This window comes from Rhamphochromis sp. 'chilingali', assembly GCF_963969265.1.
Source record: "Rhamphochromis sp. 'chilingali' genome assembly, chromosome: 17".
In the NCBI taxonomy this organism is placed as follows: domain Eukaryota; kingdom Metazoa; phylum Chordata; class Actinopteri; order Cichliformes; family Cichlidae; genus Rhamphochromis; species Rhamphochromis sp. 'chilingali'.
Window position 1 is genome coordinate 9,589,208 of NC_137944.1, and position 20,314 is coordinate 9,609,521.

General features: G+C 40.1%; 1 long non-coding RNA gene across 1 annotated transcript; it reads right to left on the reverse strand.

Annotated features, from left to right (window-relative positions):
• Positions 1 to 2,552: 2,552 nt before the first annotated feature.
• LOC308384611 lies at positions 2,553 to 14,618 on the reverse strand. Its single transcript, XR_013969361.1, has 3 exons — positions 14,513 to 14,618; positions 14,047 to 14,109; positions 2,553 to 2,936 (listed from the first exon to the last, which is right to left on the reverse strand). It is a non-coding gene; the product is annotated as an uncharacterized lncRNA (long non-coding RNA).
• Between the last annotated feature and the right edge of the window lie 5,696 nt (positions 14,619 to 20,314).

Genomic DNA, 20,314 nt, shown 5'->3' on the forward strand with positions numbered 1-20,314 from the left:
TTAATTGAAATCTCAGTTCTAATGATATCTTTAACCCTCTGATGTCTAAGTCATCATGAATGCTAATGCTACCCTAAGCATGTGTTTTGGATGCTTTTGGAAAAAAATGACATTAAATAAAACTAAAAAAATAAAAACAATTCCAGATTCTGATTGCCGAGGGTTATAGTTAGGATTAAGGTTAGAGATGCGGTTGTCAGCAGTGACAACCGCTGACAGTTTCTATAGGCCACCAACCAAAACTTAAAAACTAAAAAATAAATGCAATAGACATGTTAAAACAAACTGTAGTTAACAAATTAACTGAAATCAAGGCATGAATAAACCAAACAAACCACAATTGAAACTATTGCATACTTGCAAAAACTAACAGTCAGTTTTGCATAAAAATTAACAATCAAATCAACTAGTCAGAGGCAACATTGGTGCACATGTAATTATAATATATATAATAATTCCTGCTCTGGACATGTTAAATATTGCACCTGAATAATATAGCATATATTGTAAAAAAAAAAAAAAATCAATAAAACCTAAACATTTCCAAATAAGAAAAACTAAACTGAAAAAAAAAAAATCCAAAACTAAATGAAAAGAAAATTACAAAAGTGTATTAACTGAGGAAATAATCATCCCAATGTTAGGTTTAGGTTGAACACCCTGCTATGGAGGGGCCACAAGCCAGATAGGCGTAATGTTGATCACAATAAATAAGGAGGGTTGTGTCACGAAGAGCGGGACCCTCCTTCTAAATTAAATTTCTTTGCAAAATTAAACATTAGGATCATCAAGAATAGGATTTACATATTGGATCAGCCTGGGTGAACAACAAACACCTCCAGTGCTGGTAGAAACTGTGCCACTGTTGAGTGATGACAAAGCACGAGGAGAGGAGGAAGGCATGCTTGGAGACAGCGAGAGAGAAGAAAGGCAGTTCAGAGGTGAGAACGGGGACGTTAAATGGGGGGAGTATGACAGGTGAAGGGAGAGAGCAAAGGAAGGCAGATATATTGTGTGTAGAGAGACTAGGCAGAAAGAAGCAAGCCCAGGAGCGTTGGAGGTGGATTTAAACAGTTCTACCATGACGTAGATAAGAAGCGGCATAAAATAGGGGCAATCTTGAAGTAAGATTATGTGAATAGTGATGTGGAGGTGAAGAGAGTATCACACAGAATCATGATTTTAAAGCTGGAAATTGAAGGTTTGATGTCGCATGTTATCAGTGCCCCACAAATTGAATTTCAGTTAAAGAGAAAGATGAATTCAGGAGTAAGCTGGATGAAGTGGCAGAAAGTGTCCCCAGGCAGGAGAGACTCATGATCGGAGTGGACTCTAATGGAGGTCTACGTGAAGGGAAAAGAGGTGATGAAGGGGTGTTGGGTAGGTGTTAAGAAGATAAATGTAGACAGGTGGTAGTGGAGTATGCAAAAATGATGGAAATGGATCAGATGAATAGCTACTAGATATCATCAGTGACAGCTTATTCACTCATGTTTACATGAGTAAATACAAAATTGATTTTGTATTGAGTTGGGTAAAAGCAATCTCAAGAAACTCAAGAACAAATAAAAAAACAAACTCACTGACATCTATCAGTCTGGAAAGGGTTACAAAGCCAAATCTAAGACTTTGAGACTCCAGGCAACCACAGTGAGAGCCATTATCCGCTAATGGAGGAAATTTGGACAAGTGGTGAACCTTTCCAGGAGTGATCGGCCTACAAATTTATACCTCATCGATGAGGTCACAAAAGAACCCAGAACATCTTAACAACTATAAGCCTCACTTGTCTCTGTAAAGGCAATTGAGGTTCAAGAAAGCCACTGGGCAAAAGTGGAATCCATGGGAGAGTTCCAAGGAGAAAAAGTGATGCTGACCAAAGAGAACACAAAGACCGATCTCACATTTGCCAAAAAACAATGATCCCCAAGACTACTTGACAACTTGCTGCAAGGAAAATGTCCAGCCATTAGATTATGCATCAGGACAATCATCTGAAACATACCAGCAGGTCCACCTCTGAATGAAAAGAACAAAACAAACTGTTAAGGTTCAAAATATTGGGGATGGAGACAAGAGAAAAAACCACAATAACAACACTGGTCCGGCCGGGTTAAGTCAAACGATGATTTTAATGAACACACGCATGGGAGATGGACACCGTATGCAGACAGCCTCAGATCTCAAAATGGTGGAGCATTGCTCAAACTCTTATAGCCTCTGGTTCTCCCACCTTATCATAAAAGCCTAAACATTCACATGCTTTTCTCTGACACGGCGCCTAAGCTACGACCTTGGCTCCCCGTTTATCTGCTCCTGCTGAGTTGGGGCAGAAAACTCCAGTATATTCTGTTCTCTTCTAATCAGACAAATAAGGCGATGACTTTCTGCAAACAGTATTTCTTATAACATCATAAAACAATATTATTCAGTCTGCCCCAGGGTAGCTGTGGCTACAACTGTAGCTTGCCTCCACCAGTGTGTGAGAGTGAATGAATAGTGGCATTGTAAAGCGCTTTGGGTGCCTTGAAAAGCGCTATATAAATCCAATCCATTATTATTATTATAATAAATCAGCAGTCTAATGTAATGCAAATCAGTTTAACGAATGCAATAGTTATCAGCTTCTTCTAATTCAGGAGAATAATGCAAACTAAAACTACATAATAATTCACAATCTTTAGTTAGGGGTATAACATGGCATAAAATAATATTATAATCTAACAAAACCAAGACAAAATGGAGGTTTTGGAGTTTAGTAGTCAAAGTCTGGACTTAAATCTGATTGAGAGGCTCCGGCCTGTTGGTTCTTGGAACAATGGTGTCATGATGATTAGCACTGTTACTGCACAGCAAGAAGTTCCTGAGGTTGAATCCACCATATGGCTGTGGTCTATCTGTGTTTGCATGTCCTCCTCGGGTACCCCAGCTTCCTCCTACAGTCCAAAGACATGCAGTTAGTGGGGTTAGTTTAACTGGGGATTCTTAATTGCCCATAGGTGTGAGTTGTTGTCTGTTGTTCCTGCGACAGACCACCTCTCGCCCAATGCCAGCTGGAATAGTCCACCCAAACTGGGAATCCTGAATAATGCAATGTCCATCCATCCATCCACTCTCTTCTGCTTATCCGTATCAGGGTCTGCAGCGAATGAGGAGAATGGATGGATGGACATTATTCAGGATTCCCAGTTCGGGTGGACTATCCCAGCTACCACAGGGCGAGAGGCAGGGTACACCCTAGATAGGTCTCCAGTCTGTTGCAGGGCTAAAACACAGAGACAGACAATCATTTGCACTCACATTCACACCTGTGGAACAGTGCTAACCATTGTGCCAGTATGAGCAGCAATAATGCAATGTAAAATAAAAAAAAAAATAATAAGAGACTAAAATTAAAATTTTTGTCTCTTATTTTTTAATGTCTGGAATCAGCAAGTTAATAAAAATGAGTAAAGTGTGTTTGTTCACAGTTCACGTGTACTTTAATTTGCACCAATAAAAACTGTATAACAAATGCTGTATAATATTCTGGCTGTATCTAAATATAAGATCATTTTACAAGTGCAAAGCCTATAATTTCAATAATTGAGAAAAGTAAACCTCTTAAAGTTATTTGAATACAATACTTGAATTATTGGAAAATATCATAATATCATAATATCTATATAAACATAAAATAAACTCCAATAAATCTGACTGGCGTGCTCTTGTGACTGAGGGTAAAGTTCTTAATACGTTTGCAGTTGTTGGTTTCAGTAACCAGCCAAAGAGACCGCTAGATGGCAATGTTGTTCTTTTACTGTGCTTCTTTTCTCTCCCCCGCAAGTCCCCAAGCACTTGTTAAAATTAGGACTTCTTTCAAAATCTAACAATACATTAATTTTGTTTTCTTTAAAAGCGTGCTATGGTTGTAAAATTGCATCAGGAAATGTTCCAGGCACCTCAATAAAATGTAATCAGCACTATTTAGTTGCACCTCTTACTCATTTCAGGAGCATGTGACTACTTATTTCTCTACATATACTCAATGAATTTTAGCTTCTTTTACCCTGATGTGGAAGAATCTTTCTGTTTATTACTTAAGTAGACAAGACCCATGTAGACATCAGCTGGCCAAGATCAACTGAGTAAAATGATATGGTGTGTGTCAGAAAGAATGATTTAATTCTCTTAATAAAAAGTGCTGCCAACTGGCAAACCATCTGCCGAGCGAGGATTTTGAAATACAGCCCAAATCATTAAGAAAAGCACAGAGCAGACATTTTTATTTTTAAATTTTGCATTCCTTTTTGTATCAGCTGGACTGTTTCAAAGCTCAACAATGATTCATGCTTGTATATATAGCAATATTGTATTTGCTTGGCCTTCAGTATGTAACAGAAATAAAAGCCTTTACGTATGTGAGGCTATCTTGCCAGGCCCACTACCATTTTAGATAATCCTGATGTAAATAACTCATCATCATTTATATCAGGACTGGGTGTGGGGTAGGTTTGGTCCACGTGCAGCTTGTGGGCACTGCATAACAAAAATTATTTGACTTTAAAACACAATGATGTACTGTAATTACAGCCAACTTATGGCAGCTGTAACATTTATTTAAGTAAAAATCATCTTGCTATAAAACAGTAATATCTCTTTAATGCTGTCGTTTGCCTGTTTCACAACAATTCTGTAGAAAGTTTCATTTAAAAAAAGAATAAATGAAAGCTCGTCAGTCAGCAAGTATACTTTACCTACAGCCAAGCCTCCTGCGATATAACTAGCTACATATGAAAATTAAATTTGTCTTTACAGCTCCATCACTTTTCTTTTTCAAAACATTGGCTCAGCACAGGCTGAGGTTACACACCTCATTTTGGTTCACTGGCTTTCTGAAGCCTTTGTTCGGTGTCTGAGTCCGCATCTTTGCTTGTGTGTGGATTCAAAAACCAAAATTACTATGCAAATTAAGCTCTTTGAACAGAAACAGTCTCCAATGTTGAGTTCTGTGTTAGCTAGCTTGTTAGCTTACAAATAGCGTGGAAGGAGTCACGTGTATATGAACATTAGCTACAATTATGACTTCATTTAAAATCTAACAATAAAAGGATCTTTATTCCGCTCCGAAAGCCTACTTCGGGTGAAAACTGCTTCATGACTGTTTGTGCTTGCAGTGCAGAACAAAAGCTCTAACAAGGTGGGCCAAAAGTTAACAACCTGGCGTGATATGCAGCCTGGATTCAAAGTTGCAAAGGGTCCCCCAGCCTTGATTGTGAGAGGAGTGCTGAGTGGTGAATACTTGTCACTCCCTGATCAAAAATATAGCAGTAGTATGATAGAAATGTTGATTTTTCACAATGGATCCACAAAAAAACAAAACAAAAAGAAAAAAATCAAAAAGCCTTCTTTTTTATCATTACAGCACAGTCTGGGCAATGGGCTAGCAGACCTTTTTTTAACACATTGATTTCATAAAGTTTAAGCCCAAAGAGTTGTCCTGATACATAAAATGTTTTATAATGTAGAAAAATACTGACAACCACTGCTACCTCCCATCCTCCTAGTAGATACACCTACATCCCACATTGTCTTCTTTTCAAGTTATCGCTTTCACAATAATTCCAGAAAACGTACTCTGACCTTGAGGTTGAGGTCACCGAGATTCAGACTTGTCCTAGAAATTTAGAAGATACACACCAACCGCCTACCCACCTGGCGGGTGACGACAATACGCCGTTAGCCTTTTGCAGGAATACTATTGAAATTACATTTTCTTATATTAAGACATCTTAACTAAATATGTAGTTAAGCTTTTTTTCATTGACAGAAAGAGCAGCTTGACTGGTCCAGCCCATTGAAGATCAAAATGGGCTGAGTTTGACATCCCTACTCTAGATTATCAACAAACTATTGGGCTGCCAGTTTAAAGCTGCTGCCTCTGCTGACATATGACCTCACTTAAATGCTGGTCAAGATCTGTACAATTCCCATCAAACTAACGAAAATGACCCCCTGTTGAGTCCTCAGACAGTAACCAGCTAAGCACACGCTGGGCGTAATGTTGGTGACAATCAAGGTGTCACCACGAAACTTGGCAGTTGGCTGCAATTTGCCTCTGCTGTTCCCGACAGCACTAAGGGGTGACAAATTAAATATCATGTCTGTTAAAAGTCCTTGTAGGAGAACTCATTCTCCATGCTTGATTTATTCCGCTGTATCACTCAGAAAAGAATGATTACAGAAAACTCTATTGAGGCTCGTCAGTGTTCAAGAAAGGCGAAGTGTGTGTGGGTTAAAAAGTGAAATGAACCATTAACATTTCCAACTGTGGCGTTTTAACATGACTAGCCCACTCTGTAGCCAAATGCCCTGTTATAACCCTCCGTGATCCAACTTTGCTATCACAGCAGGAGCGACCTAAGAAAACCTGCTGCACAACAGCTCAGTAATGCTCTGTGTGCACAAGAGAGCTTGGATAATTGCACAGCATGAACGCACTGCTCTTAATGTTAAATACACACATTGTTAGCTCCACAAACCTTGTGTAAAAAATTGGCTTTAATTGGCAAAACACTCCAGGCCTATATTTTTAATGATTTTACTCTTTTAAACAGTTTTGACTTTTTATGACTCACTGCTTATTGAACAGAGCCTGAAGAGAAGTAATCACATATATTTACTGCAAACAACCCTTGCTTTACTTTTCCCTGCTCATCTTAAAGTAAGTACCTAACAATTGTCTATCTTTGGTTGTTATTTGCTTTAGCTCTGGGTTCCTGTCAGGTCTGGCTTATGACCCCTGTGTTGGGTTTCTTTCTTTCTTTTTTTTTTTTTTTACACCTAATAGTCAGGTAGTCATATTCTATGAAAATGTCTTCTGTGTTCTGAAAAACCAGCGTCAAATGCAGCTTTGTTATAAAGGACTCCATATAGTCCTGCTTCTATAGTAATTATGAGGATAAGTAGCATTTAGTGTGTGTTAACACGATGCCACAGTCCTTCCATGAGTGGATGCAAAGAATTAAGGTACAGCGGTCCCTTGCTATAACGCGGCTCAAACTGTATGTTTGCAAGCTTTCTCCCGAACAAACACAACAATGTTGACAAAACGTTTTGCACCGCCAAAGTTTAGGCAGAGGAAGATGCTAACCATCGCACAAAAAGTTGGACTTCTGGACATGGTAAAGGAAGGTAGAAGTTACCGCATTTTTCGGACCATAAGGCACATTAAGTGAAACAAAACAGTCAGATAAGTCAAACTTCACGCAAATCATTCTTCTTGCTTCCTCTACTTCTGTAGCATTGATTAATTAATGATGAATTCACTCGCAGCGCTCTATTCCCATGTTCTGGACCTGAAAACAGGGTTTGATCTTTGCTTCATTCGATAATACTGGACTTATTTTTCTACGAAGGTTTGAACTTTGAGAGTGTTTAAACAAGAGAGTAAAGTGTGAAAATGTTCATGCCTGTCTTAGAAAAGTCTATAGTCACTCACTAAGTGTGTAGTGAGGGGTTTTACAGCCTTAAAACATCTATAATAATTGTAAAAAATAAAGCTAAAGCTGGCTACTTGGCGGATGTCACCTATCGCAGGTTATTTTTAGAGCGTAACTCCTGCGATAAACGAGGGACCACTGTTTTGCAATGGTCCAGTCAAAGTCCAGACCGTAACGCAGCTGGAATGCTGTGATGGGACTTTAGGGCTAGTGTGCCACAAATCCTAATAAGGAACTGAAGTAACATCTGAAAGAGGAGTGGCCAAAATTACTCCGCAATGATCTGATAGAGTGATACTTGAAACTAAGTCATACAGAAAACAATTATTTCCAGTTATTGCTGCTAGAGTCAGTTCTACAAGGTGTAGTAGAACCTGTGAAAACCTGGTTTACCTACTATGCTGAATAACTTTCTGGATAGGGGTGAAATGTTAACACTTTGAGCAATGGCTTGAACCCGCACCACTTAGCTTCTAGCTTCATGATATTGCTGGTGTGCATGGCTTTAAAGCATTTGGCTGACTAGCATTCTGAATCACAGCTCAGAAGCATTGAGAAGACTGCAGCCAAGCCAGTGGGCATTGTGAGGATCTGCTTTGAGCTAAGTACCAGTCAGCATGCCAGCTTGTTCACAGTCACAATCCTAATCTCGGCTGGCTTTAGCTATTGGCTCAGACCACCCATGTAGGCGTCTTGCTCACCCAATCAGAAGAAAAATCTGTTTTGCCTTTTTTGAACTGATGGAAAAAGTAGCACAGAAAACATAGCATCATTTTTATCTTCTGATTGGATTTATTTGCCAATTAAAGTTTTTCAAACTAATCAAACGGTTATAATTGTTCTTCACAAGATCATATAAATATATTTATATAAATAAAAACACTTAGACTGTGCACTTTTATTAACTGTTCCACAAGTGTTGTGTTACGGTGTTGAACTATTCATAATATTGTGGTGTACTTATTTGACAGGGGCTGCAACAAATGAGATAATAAGCTCCTCATCTTATGAGCAATTTTATGTTTCTTCTGGAAATACTCTTAGATTTACTTGTGAACTAGAGGGTGAGATATTTGTTGAAGACGTTACATTTTGTTTCATTAAATATCAATTTTACTCATTGTTTATTTTCATCTTGGTGTTCATGCAAGTAGTCTAAAGACATTGATTGTCAGTATTTGTTACTGCTCACTGCTCTTCTCCAACTGGTAGCTGTACGTTGAAGATAAATACATATTTTGTTTGATTAAAAGATGCTTCTGCTTGCTGAATTTAGACGCTAGATATATATGCTGAACTAAAACAGATGGTTGCTTTAGTTAAAGCCGGGTTGCTACATGTATATAAATATTTAACAGCCGAACTGGGTTAATTGTTTAGTTAGTAGTTTAGTGAAATACTCTAAACTACATATACGCTATTTACCTTAAACTTTCAACTTTAAACCTTAAACTGCAGTATCTGTATGTGAAAGAGAATGTAATGATGTTAGAAAATCCCATATTGATGGCTGGAAACAGTCTTCCAGCAGTCAACACTACCTGTACAAACCAGATAAAGTTCAAATACAACAATTAACTAATAAGAAAGATTAAAGTGTTGCATAAAATATTAATAAAAAATAAAATAAAAATAATGTTATCTGCCACTGATTTTTAGTCTCCTGGGAGTACTTTTTTTTTTTTAAATCACTGAAGTGACTTCTAAGTGTGTTATCTAATGATAGTTATAACCTCACATTTTTACATTCAAATTTTGAGGAAGTACACTGATGTGTGATTTACCCTGCATAAGGAGATCCAAAGAGACCGTCCCTATTATTTCAGAAACTACAACAAATCCTTCCAAAAGATATTCCCTAATTTAGTGCTGGAAAGTGCTACCTCCCAAAGCTATCCAACTAAATTTAGAACTGGTTACTGAAAAGGGCATTGTGTGTGATTCATATCATTTTGTAAGGTACCCCCAAGCTATGTGTAAGGAGGAACTGTTATCCTGGCAGAGATCAGTGCCATCAATATAGAAATGTTTCATCACAGAATAAAGGCGATTGCTCAAATGAACTTTGTACTGATTTGAAATGATTCGTCCCTCTAAGGACACACATGGAGCCAAGGCTTTGACCCCTGTATTTAAATCGCATTTCATGCAAAATTTAACAACTTGTTTTTTCCATTGAATGAAGCCGATAATGACCTCTGCCATGTGAAAGTCTTATCTTTTTTTCCCCATTTGATCCCCGCCCCCTCATCTCAATCATTTGTATTTATTCAAATGGATCCACACTGAGATCAGAGCAGAGGAGAGAGATGTTCTGGCCAGTATCTCCATGAGTAAACATAATGCAGAATGAGTTTGAGTTTATCCTGACATCATCTTAATGAAAATGTCTGCGGGGAAACAACAAATAGGGTTAGGTTGAGGCTGGAACTGCAGGGAGTGTGAGGCAGCAGGGGATAAGGTGAGTGGAGCTTAGGGGGTCAGTAGAGACCCATTAAGGAGGGGAAACACAGATCTGCAGAGGTGATGGGTAAGAATGAGATAAAGCCAGGCTGGGGTGAAATGATGATGATCTCAGATGTGAAAAAACTATTACAAGGCTGACTGAATTTTTAATATAGCAAAGAGTTGTTGTTAATATAAAGCGATAGGTGGTTGACCATGTGTAGCGATAACAGAGGGGAGGTTAGGCTGCTTGGTGATATCAGCTGGGGGTTGAGTGATGTTAGGTTTTTAAGGGAGATACTGACACAGATTTGAACACTTCACTAAGTGAAGTGATGTTCTGGCTGTAATTCCACATTAAGGAATTTTTCCTCTTTCATGTAATGGTTCCAGGGAACCGGTTTGTTCTCAAGGTGTTACAGATTCAGATAAAGAAGCAATTATATGTGGGGCCATTGAACATTCAGTTACAATCAGAAATTTGGACACATTCATTTACAGGGTTTACCTTCTAGGAAATAATGAAACAACGTGTGAAACAAGCCAAAAACATCATTCCCTTTTCAGATGAGCTTGTCACATGGAATGGCTTTCAGCTAATAGAATATCCTGGCCTTATTCAAATTAACTGCAGGGGCATCTTGTGTTCTTGATTCATCTGAGATCCTCATCTGTGTACCTAAAATGAAAACTACTGATCTCAAAAACAAAGAAATGCTGAAGTGCCAAAACTTGCACTTCCTGGAGCACCCAGTCCAAGGCTGGCTCCGAAAGTGAGTAACTTCCCATAGATTCCCATGTTAACAAGTTTTCCAAGTTAACAATATTGGAATAACCTGGTACAAAACTGTTTTAGTTCCTATGGATATTTTTTGGAGGCATTTGGATACCAGTAAGACCAATTGACAAGTATGCCAACAGTAGCAGCTATTGACAGCAATTACTTGAAGACACAATCATCAGTCAAGTTTCTTCAAATACACTCGCGCAAATCAGCTGGAGCCTATCCCAGCTGCCTTCGGGCGAGAGGTACACCCTGGACAGGTCGCCAGTCTGTCGCAGGGCTAACACATAGACAGAGGCAACCAATTGGACTCACATTCACTCCTTTGGGCAATTTAGTGTTTCCAATTAACCTATCCCGACTAAGTGCATGCCTTTGGACTGTGGGAGGAAGCCGGAGTACCCGGGGAGAACCCATGCAAACATGGGGAGAACATGCAAACTCAACACAGAAAGACCCCGACCTGATGGTGGAATTGATCTCAGGACCTTCTTGCTATGAGCACGTGCCACCATGCTGCTGATAATTTTCTACCTTTATGTAATGGTACAAAAATGCCTACTGTTATTTAACTCTCAAATCTATGAGAAAAATTTATACGTTATATAAGTACTTTAAATACTAGTATATTTACTAATGCTAATGAAAAGAAGACACTGGCTTCCCTTTAACCCCTGTTGTTCTATCACTTTCTGTAAAACTTATACAGTTTACTAGGTCAATCTTAGTGCATGGCTTGCCTCAGCATTGTAGCCACAGGGGTGACTACAACCTCTGACTGAGTTTTAGTCAATATAAATGTAATTTTAGCACAATCCAAACTTCACTCTTACCAAGTAGTTAACATTTTCTTCTCTCCAGGCATTGGAAAGGGCAGTGCCAAATTATTTGAAATGACTAAATATTCATTTTGCACAGGCGAATGGTTCAGTGTTCATTTGAACTTCCTCCATTTTCTTTTGTTGTGTAGAAACAAAAAAGCTTAGAAATTTTTGGACTGCTTTACACTCATTGCTTTTGAAACACCTGTATTTTGGAATTTGAACCAAGGTATCTTTCATAGTGAACACTGATTACTGAGTCAAAAAAGAGTGGCTGTAAATCATTGAGGTGTTGTGAGTCTAAAACAGAATGAAACATAATGCAAATGCCACTTCTTTTAATAAAACATATAAATACTCTGTGAAAAAGCATAAAATCATTTTAATACCAGATGCTCCTTTTTACAATCAAAGCTGTTGCTGTTACTGTCTGTAAAATATTAATAACTCAGGATCTGGCCATTTTCATGTCAAAAGTTTCAGTTATTCAGCTTTCCCTCTCACAATGTTCTTCTTGTCAAGATTATAAAAGCCTTTAGAAGCGTGGTCTGACATCTGTGCTGACAGATTAATGAAATTGTTTTCTCATAGTTAACTGTCCTCATTGGGTAAATCAAAGGACCTCTGCACTGCTCTCTATGGGCATTTTCAGGCATGTTTTACCTGTGTACACTGCCCCAGTCAGCAAAGTAACAACAAGCAAGCAGTTGTCAGGCCACTCACTCTGACTTTGCTTTGTGTTGTCAGCTCTGTGTTCAAACATATACGTATAAAATAAAGATCATATGTGTCTAAATTAGCATAGGTATTTGTGTCAGTGTGTGCGACTGTAGCTTAAGGTTTACATTGTTCACTGGTAATCGTGGGACAAGGAATTTCAGGCCATGTTATGCAAAAGTAATGTAACAATTTTTTCAATTAAGTACATTAGTGCATTACTTTAGAAAAAAGTAAAAAGTAACATGCAAAACATTTATTTTTGAGTAATCGATGGGAAAGTCCTCATGGAACGGAAACTCCCTGCTGGTAGGAAGAGAGAAACATAAATTACTCAGGAACAGTTTGAGGAAGGAAGAGCCTAAGATGTAAAGCCTGATCCACACAGAGGTGTCTCTCCACCACCTACAGGATCCAGACATCTGCCACAGCTCACGTGTCTACGCCCTAAGGGTTGGAGCTGTCTTGGTGGCATATGGGGGAACTAAACAATTGTTTGTGGTGATTTGTTGAGCTTGTGTTGAGCTTTCAGTAGCATGTATTAAATTCCTTTTGACTTTACTGGTTTGTGATGAGCAGTTACAAAAGGTTTTGATGAAGTGATCCTTTAACCTCCTAAGACCTGAACTCTCCCACGGCATGCATTTTTGATTTCTCTTTGATATTTGGGCATATTGGGGCCCAATGAATGTAAAAACAAAGAATTACCAGATTTTTTTTTTTTTTTTACCTGATTTTTGTTTCTAAGAAAAATGAGAGCCACATATGAGGATATTCATTTAAAATTTCGGTAGAACAGTAGCAGTATAATGTCCTCGTAAGTGGATCTCAGGCCCTTGTAGAGCAAAATTGAGTATTTTGGTCTAAATAACCCAAAATGTGATGTCCACATATGTGGACGCCAGGTCCTAGGAGGTTAAAATAGGAATGTCAAACTCATTTTACATCGTGCGTCACATACGTGCCACTTTGTCAGCAGGACAAGGTCCATTGGGCAGTCTCTGCTGGATTGATTCTGGCCCCCGGGCCTTATCTTTAATATCCCTGCTTTAAAACATGCTTGTAATAGTCATTTTAACGCTTGCTTGGGGAGTTTTTGTAATGACTTCACTGTTAAAGACTTGTAAACCGTAAGTATTGTTGCCATTACTACCTGCAGCTTAATGTCTGTTGTCAACAATTAAAAATACCAGCATGATAACAGTGTAGCCGTTGAACCCACAAAATGCCTCTCAGGTTTTTCCATGCTGTACACGCTCCAGCAGAGCTGCTTGGTAAAGCGTTGATATAAATGTTAAATAAGTGATGTCAAGCAGAGGAGGATGTTTTAGTGTCACATCTCTGCAAATACTGGTTTTTGCGTAGGTGTCAGCAAGCACAGTATCACTTCACTTGAAGTTGCATCACACATATTGATCAACAGTGCTGTGTCCAAAGAGGCCTACAGTGAGTACGTGTGTGTGTGTTAATGCACCATCGCCAAGTTATGCATCCTTTTCCCCCCCCAGGCAGCAGTCCCACAGTAGAGCAGTGTAGGAGTAGCTAATCCAAACGCCTCAGTGCTTATAGATGACCCACAGTTAAGCAGCTAAAATCACACTCACTTTTTTGGCACAGTGCTACAATTTGCTCCCACTATGAAGATAAAAACTGATTGTTGGGTTTTTTATCATGGTTTAGCCTCTATGATAAGCCCACCTACCCCTTTCTTTTAGGGATCACTTCCAGAGTTGATTTATGCAAAGCCACTGTGAAAAGTCGACTAAATAGTGACTAGTAAATGTGGAGATGTTTTTACCAAGAGGTGTAGCATGTTCCCGGTGTCAAGGCGCGGCAGCTCTGAGCCTCTGATAGAGGGAGTCTGCAAGAAAAGAGGATAAACACACATGTGAATGCAAAGGGGAAGTTTACAGGGAGAACCACTGCTTGATGTCGCTGCCTGAAAATTGAGTTGCTTTCAAACAGTGAGGTAGTGAGTATATGTGTTCATCTGGTGCTGGAGTTACTTGATTAAACTGGAAGAATGCCTAATTAAATCAAGCATGGTTTGCTTGGGTGAATGTTTGTGTATCCAAGTACACTCAGGCAACATCTGTGAGTGTGAGATAAAGAGTTATCTGAAGAAATATGAAAAGTAAATGTAATTCCAATTACCACTGGAAGTGGGACACTCACATAGAGTTTGCAGTTTTTGGATTCTATATGTATCCAAAAACTTTGCAAAAGTACTGTACAATTACACATGTACAGTACTTTTTCCTTACCTGCAAGGTTCAGCACAGAAGCCAGAGACATTACACGAGCGAGACCTATAGGATATCCAAAAAATAAGGAAGGGTTGAACATTATCGTCAACCTAATCTGAGGATCAGCACCTAGCACAGAACAGAGGAGAACATGAGAAATGAACAGTCCAAAGAAACTAACGACAGGAAAATGGGAGGTACACATGTTGACCTGCTGGTTACTGGAAATATCTAATGAGCCAATCACATGTCAGCAACCCAGTGCATTTAGGCATGTCGAGATGACCTGTTGAAGTTCAAACTGTGCATCAGACTGGAGAGAAAAGCTGATTTAAGTCACTTTGAAAAAAGGCCATGGCTCAAAGTTTTGGTGCTAGATGGGATTTTTTAAAATAACCATCACTAAGATAAAATGCATGTTATCTGGAAAGGGCCTTGAGATTTCAAACCACAGGAAAATCACAACCATACACACCATGTGTATGCTGTTGCTATTTATTGTGGTTTAACCTGTCAAGGACTAAAACATGAAGAAAATTCTGCATCACAGCTTTCGTTAAGTCTGGGTTGACAGCTCAATGGCATGGTGGTTAGCACTGTCCACAATCCACAATCTGGCCAAGTTTGCAAAGGGTTCACTCTGGGTACTCTGGTTACCTCCACAGTTAAAAGTAATGCAGTTATTAGGTTTAGAGTAACTGGTGATTCTAGATTACCCAAAGGTGTTAATGTCAGTGCAAATGGTTGTTTGTCTCTATGTGATAGACTGGCGACCTGTCCAGGATGAACCCTGCCCCTCTTACCCTATCACTTCTGGGTTATGCCCCGTCTGCAGCCCAGATAAAGATAAGAAGATGGATGGATTAGAGGCTGTTGTGAATCCGTTGAATTTTTTGTTGAACATTATGTAATATGAACAGAACATGTACTACAGACATAAGTTACATTTGTTTATTCAACAAGATTAACATTGGTGTAACAAACAAATATTTTACTAGTTCATGTAACAAGACTGACTTTTGATGTGCCAAAGTGTTTAAACAGTATAACATGGATTCATTTAATTAGACTAACTTGGTACAAACATGTTGACTGAATAAAAGTAAAATTAACTGAATGTTAATGTTAATATTATGTTACAAACATATATCGTGTTGAAACAACAGAATCAAGATGGATTAATATAACATGATTTGTTTAGATGGAATAAAAGTGGAAAGATAAAATTACGTTCATCCAATGAATTATTTTTTGAGTGTGCCAGGTGTCAGCTAAAAACAGGAAACTGAGGCTACAATTTTGCACGAGGTCACCAAAATTGAACAATAGAAGACTGGAAAAACAATCGCCTGGTCGGGTGAGTCTTTTTTGTGACTTTTAACAGTGCTGTGAGAGTGCACACATTCTACTTAAGTGTTTTCTATCTTACATTCACAGACATTCATACTCAACTCGGGGTTAGCATCTTGCCTAAGGATTTTGGGCATGCAGACTGTAGTTGCCAGGCATTGAACCACCAACCTTCTAATTACAGAGGACCTCTGTTACTTGAACATGATAGTAAGCTCACTGAACTCAAATGTAGTGAAATTCTTGGGGAGGCTGCAAGTCAGAAGGTTGAGCAGGCCAATTAATTGCGGAGTTAGCATGTTAGCCAATCCCTGGCTGTTTAAGTCTGCATTCTAAAGACTCATTGGGCAAGATAGCCATGAGTTGGTCTCCGATGCATCCAGTGGAGTATAATTGTTAGACATAAAGCTTGTATGAATGTATGCGAATGAGGAATGTTCTATAAAGTGCTTTGAGTGTTCAAGAAGAAAAGCATTATATAAGAACAAGTCAATTTACCATTTACCAAGTGGTCTCCACAGTCACCAGATCTCAGTCCACTGAAACATGACAGATGTGGTGGAACAGGAGATTCATATCATGGATGTCTAATTAATAAAATAACCTTGTATGACAGCTTTAAAAATGGCTGTCAAAACGTTTGACCAAAGAGCAATAGTGTTGCAAGTCACAGCTTGAAAGTCCCTTTACTTTAAGATAGTACTCCAGAAGTTGAGACTTTGGGAGATGTAAAGCAGTCTCCTTGAAACTATAATGAAATTGCAGGTTGTGCAACTTCCTTGAAAGTTTCTTGGTCCCAGGGGAATGTTCCTGTGTTGTACATGGGGCTAATGAGGTCACCCAACCAGCCTGCATCACTATACTCATCTTCTTTTCTTAATAAATAGGAAAAAAATAACTGAGAGGTTCCCATAATATTTGTCCTCTGAGAAAATGTAGACCGTACAGTCTAGTCAAGGTTATGTGAATAGAAGATATGGAAAGCTTATCTTTTGTGCTGTAGCAGAGAATGATATACAGACTCATGCCCGCATTAACGGGTGACATCACCAGTTATTTTGAATAAATTACACACGGGGTGTGTATGTGCTTCATATTCTGTCAGAGATGAAAAGAGATTCTGTCCTCTAAAAAGAGATTACTGCAGGGTCCAGGAGAAAACCAAGGGTCACAGCTGCTCCCCAGAATGGATTTCCCAGGTTATTATCTGTGTTTACATTCATTCTAGTCAAGATTCAAAGTCTTAAATCCCATCAGAGACACAGAATCCATACCAGGAAAGAGCGACAGAGATTTTTCTTTCCATCAGAAAGCACTTCAGTCAATTAATGTCTTTGATGTCACATAGCATGAGCTTCTTGTTATGCAAATTTGCCTCTCTTAGAAACACTGATGCGTATTTATCTGCAGAGATGTGGATGTCTGCAGTGAATATGTGAAATGATTAGGAAGAAAACAGACAAATAAAAAGGCGAGAATGAGTGAAAGTGTGAGATTAGGGAGAGGATAAATTTAGGAGAATATAAGGCACTATATTCTCCCACAGAATGGAAGGCTGTGAAACATTCAACAATTTATCACTGAAATGATTTCCACTTCTTCTGGATATGTTCCCAGTTAGTCACAGATACTTCATAGCTCTACAGGGGTAAAGTGGTGGCAGCAGATATTTTTAAATACTGTATTTTCTCTCTATTCTCATTCCTTTCAGAAAGTGCTGGAAATTGAAAATGGAGTTCAGGTGCCATAGATCCGCAAGTAGACTGATCAGCTGAATGGTCGGCACACATTGTGCCTTCTATAACAAGTCTGAGTTTGCTCAGACAGCCATTGAAATTCTCTAAACGCTTAGAAGGGGAACTAAATGGGAGACTTAACTCCTGAACCTCAGGCATCCTTTCTTTTTAATGACAAGGAGCAGTGAATTCAGCTTTTGGAAAGGCTGAACCAAAACTTTCACCACAGAGCTTCTTTGGTACTGTTGAAACAGCTAAACCGTAAGACTTTTGAAATCCAGCCCAGCGGTTTATTACAAATTTGATCACTATTAGTCTGTTTAACCCTAACCTAATTTACCCTTTAAACCAGGGGTGGGCAACTCCAGGGCTCAGGGGCCGGTTTCCTGCAGGTTTTAGATTTATCCCTGATCCAACACGACTGATTTAAATGGCTAAATTACCTCCTTAACATGTCTTGAAGTTCTCCAGAGGCCTGGTACTAATCATTTGATTCAGGTGTGTGTTGACCCAGGGTGATATCTAAAACCTGCAGGACACCGGCCTTTGAGGCCTGGAGTTGCCCACCCCTGCTTTAAATCCTAATCCATCGCTGCCGACGGATTAGGGTTTGAGATAAGATAAGATAAGATAAGATAAGACTTTATTGATCCCACAACGGGGAAATTTTTGCGTCACCTCAGCTCAAGTACAGATATATGAAGGAAATACAAAAATACAATTAAGTACAATCAATGAAAAAAAGTAAGATAATACACTATATACAATGGTAGCATACACAGTATGTGATTATGGATATAGTTGGAAATATGGAAGACATAAACTATATAGCTTGGAAGGTCATGGAAGGTCCATTATGCATGAAGTGGTGACCGTGGATGTTCAGTGTCCAGTGACTTATGACATCGTGATTGAGGAGTTATAGAGTCTAACTGCTGTTGGGATGAATGATCTGCGAAAGCGCTCCTTCCTGCAGCGAGGGTGTTTCAGTCTCTGACTAAAGGAGCTGCTCAGCCCACTCACATACTCATGCAGTGGGTGATGTGGGTTGTTCATGATGGATGTCAGCTTTACTAACATCCTCCCCTCACCAACCACCTCCACAGACTCCAGGGGACATCCCAGCACGGAGCTAGACCTCCGCACCAGTTTGTCAATCCTGGTCCTGTCCCTTTCCGTGCATCCACTCCCCCAGCAGGCCACTGCATAGAAAAGGGCAGATGCTACCACAGTGTCATAGAATGTCCTTAACAGAGTCCTGCAGACTCCGAAGGACCTCAGTCTCCTCAGCAGGTGGCGTCGACTCTGGCCCTTCTTATACAGGACGTCTGTATTTGTAGTCCAGTCCAGTTTATTGTTGAGGTGAACACCCAGGTACTTATAAGAGTCCACTATCTCAATGTCTTTCCCTTGGATGTTCACCGGTGTTGTAGGGGGTGACTTCCTCCTGAAGTCTATGATCATCTCCTTTGTCTTGCCGGCGTTGATTTGGAGTACGTTGGTCTCACACCAGCCAACAAAGTCACTGATGACCCCCCTGTATTCCTGATCATTCCCGTCTGATACGCATCCAATGATGGCTGTATCATCTGAGAACTTCTGTATATGGCAATCGTCCGAATTATAACAGAAGTCTGAAGTGTAAAGGCTGAACAGGAAAGGTGAGAGAACCGTGCCCTGTGGTGCCCCTGTGCTGCAGATTACCACCTCGGACACACAGTCATGGAGCCTCACATACTGTGGTCTGTTGGTAAGGTAGTTGATGGTCCATGCAGTCAGCTGTTTGCCTACTCCGGCTCCCTCCAGCTTCCCTCTCAGTAGTGCGGGTTGGATGGTGTTGAAAGCACTGGAGAAGTCAAAAAACATGAACCTCACAGTGCTCCCCGCCTGCTCTAAGTGAGAGAGGGATCGGTGTACCAGGTAGATGACAGCGTCATCCACCCCAATTCCAGAACGGTAGGCGAACTGCAGGGGGTCCAACACTGAGCCCATCAGTGGCTGAAGGTGGTGCAGGATGAGCCTTTCCATGGTCTTCATCAGATGAGAAGTCAAGGCAACAGGCCTGAAGTGGTTGGGCTCCCTGGGGTGTGCGATTTTTGGCACCGGAACCACACAGGAAGTCTTCCACAGTTCAGGAACCCTCTCCAGGCTCAGGCTCAGGTTGAAGATGTACAGGGCCACCTGACAGAGCTGGTCTGCACAGTCCCTGAGCAGTCTGGAGCAGATTCCATCTGGACCTGCTGCCTTCCTTGCCTTCGTCCTCTTGAGCTGATTTCTCACCTGATCAGCTGTGAAGTAGATGTGAGGCTGGGCTAGAGTGGGGGGTGGGGCTCGCTTTGTTGTGGATAGATGTGTGGATAGGGGTGAAGCAGGGTTGTGGTGAGAGGAGAGCTCAGGTGACAATGTGTCTGTGAAGGTTCTCAGTCATCCAGGTCATCGTAGTCAAAGGAGCTTGCAAAGAAAAGCGTCTGGACTTCTTTAAGTTGCTTGAAGATGTTTCACCTCTCATCCGAGAAGCTTCTTCAGTTCTAAGGTCAAATGGTGGAGAGTCCCAGATATAAACCTAGTGGGAGTGACCCCCCACAGAGGGACAAAAGGACCCCCTGATGATCCTCTGACAATGGCATTGCACCCGGAGGGAGGGAGGGGGGGGGGGGGGGGGCAAATGGAGGGGGGTTAATGGAACCTGGGGGGTGGGAGAGGTGATAAGTGGGCCATTGTCAAATCTGTTAAA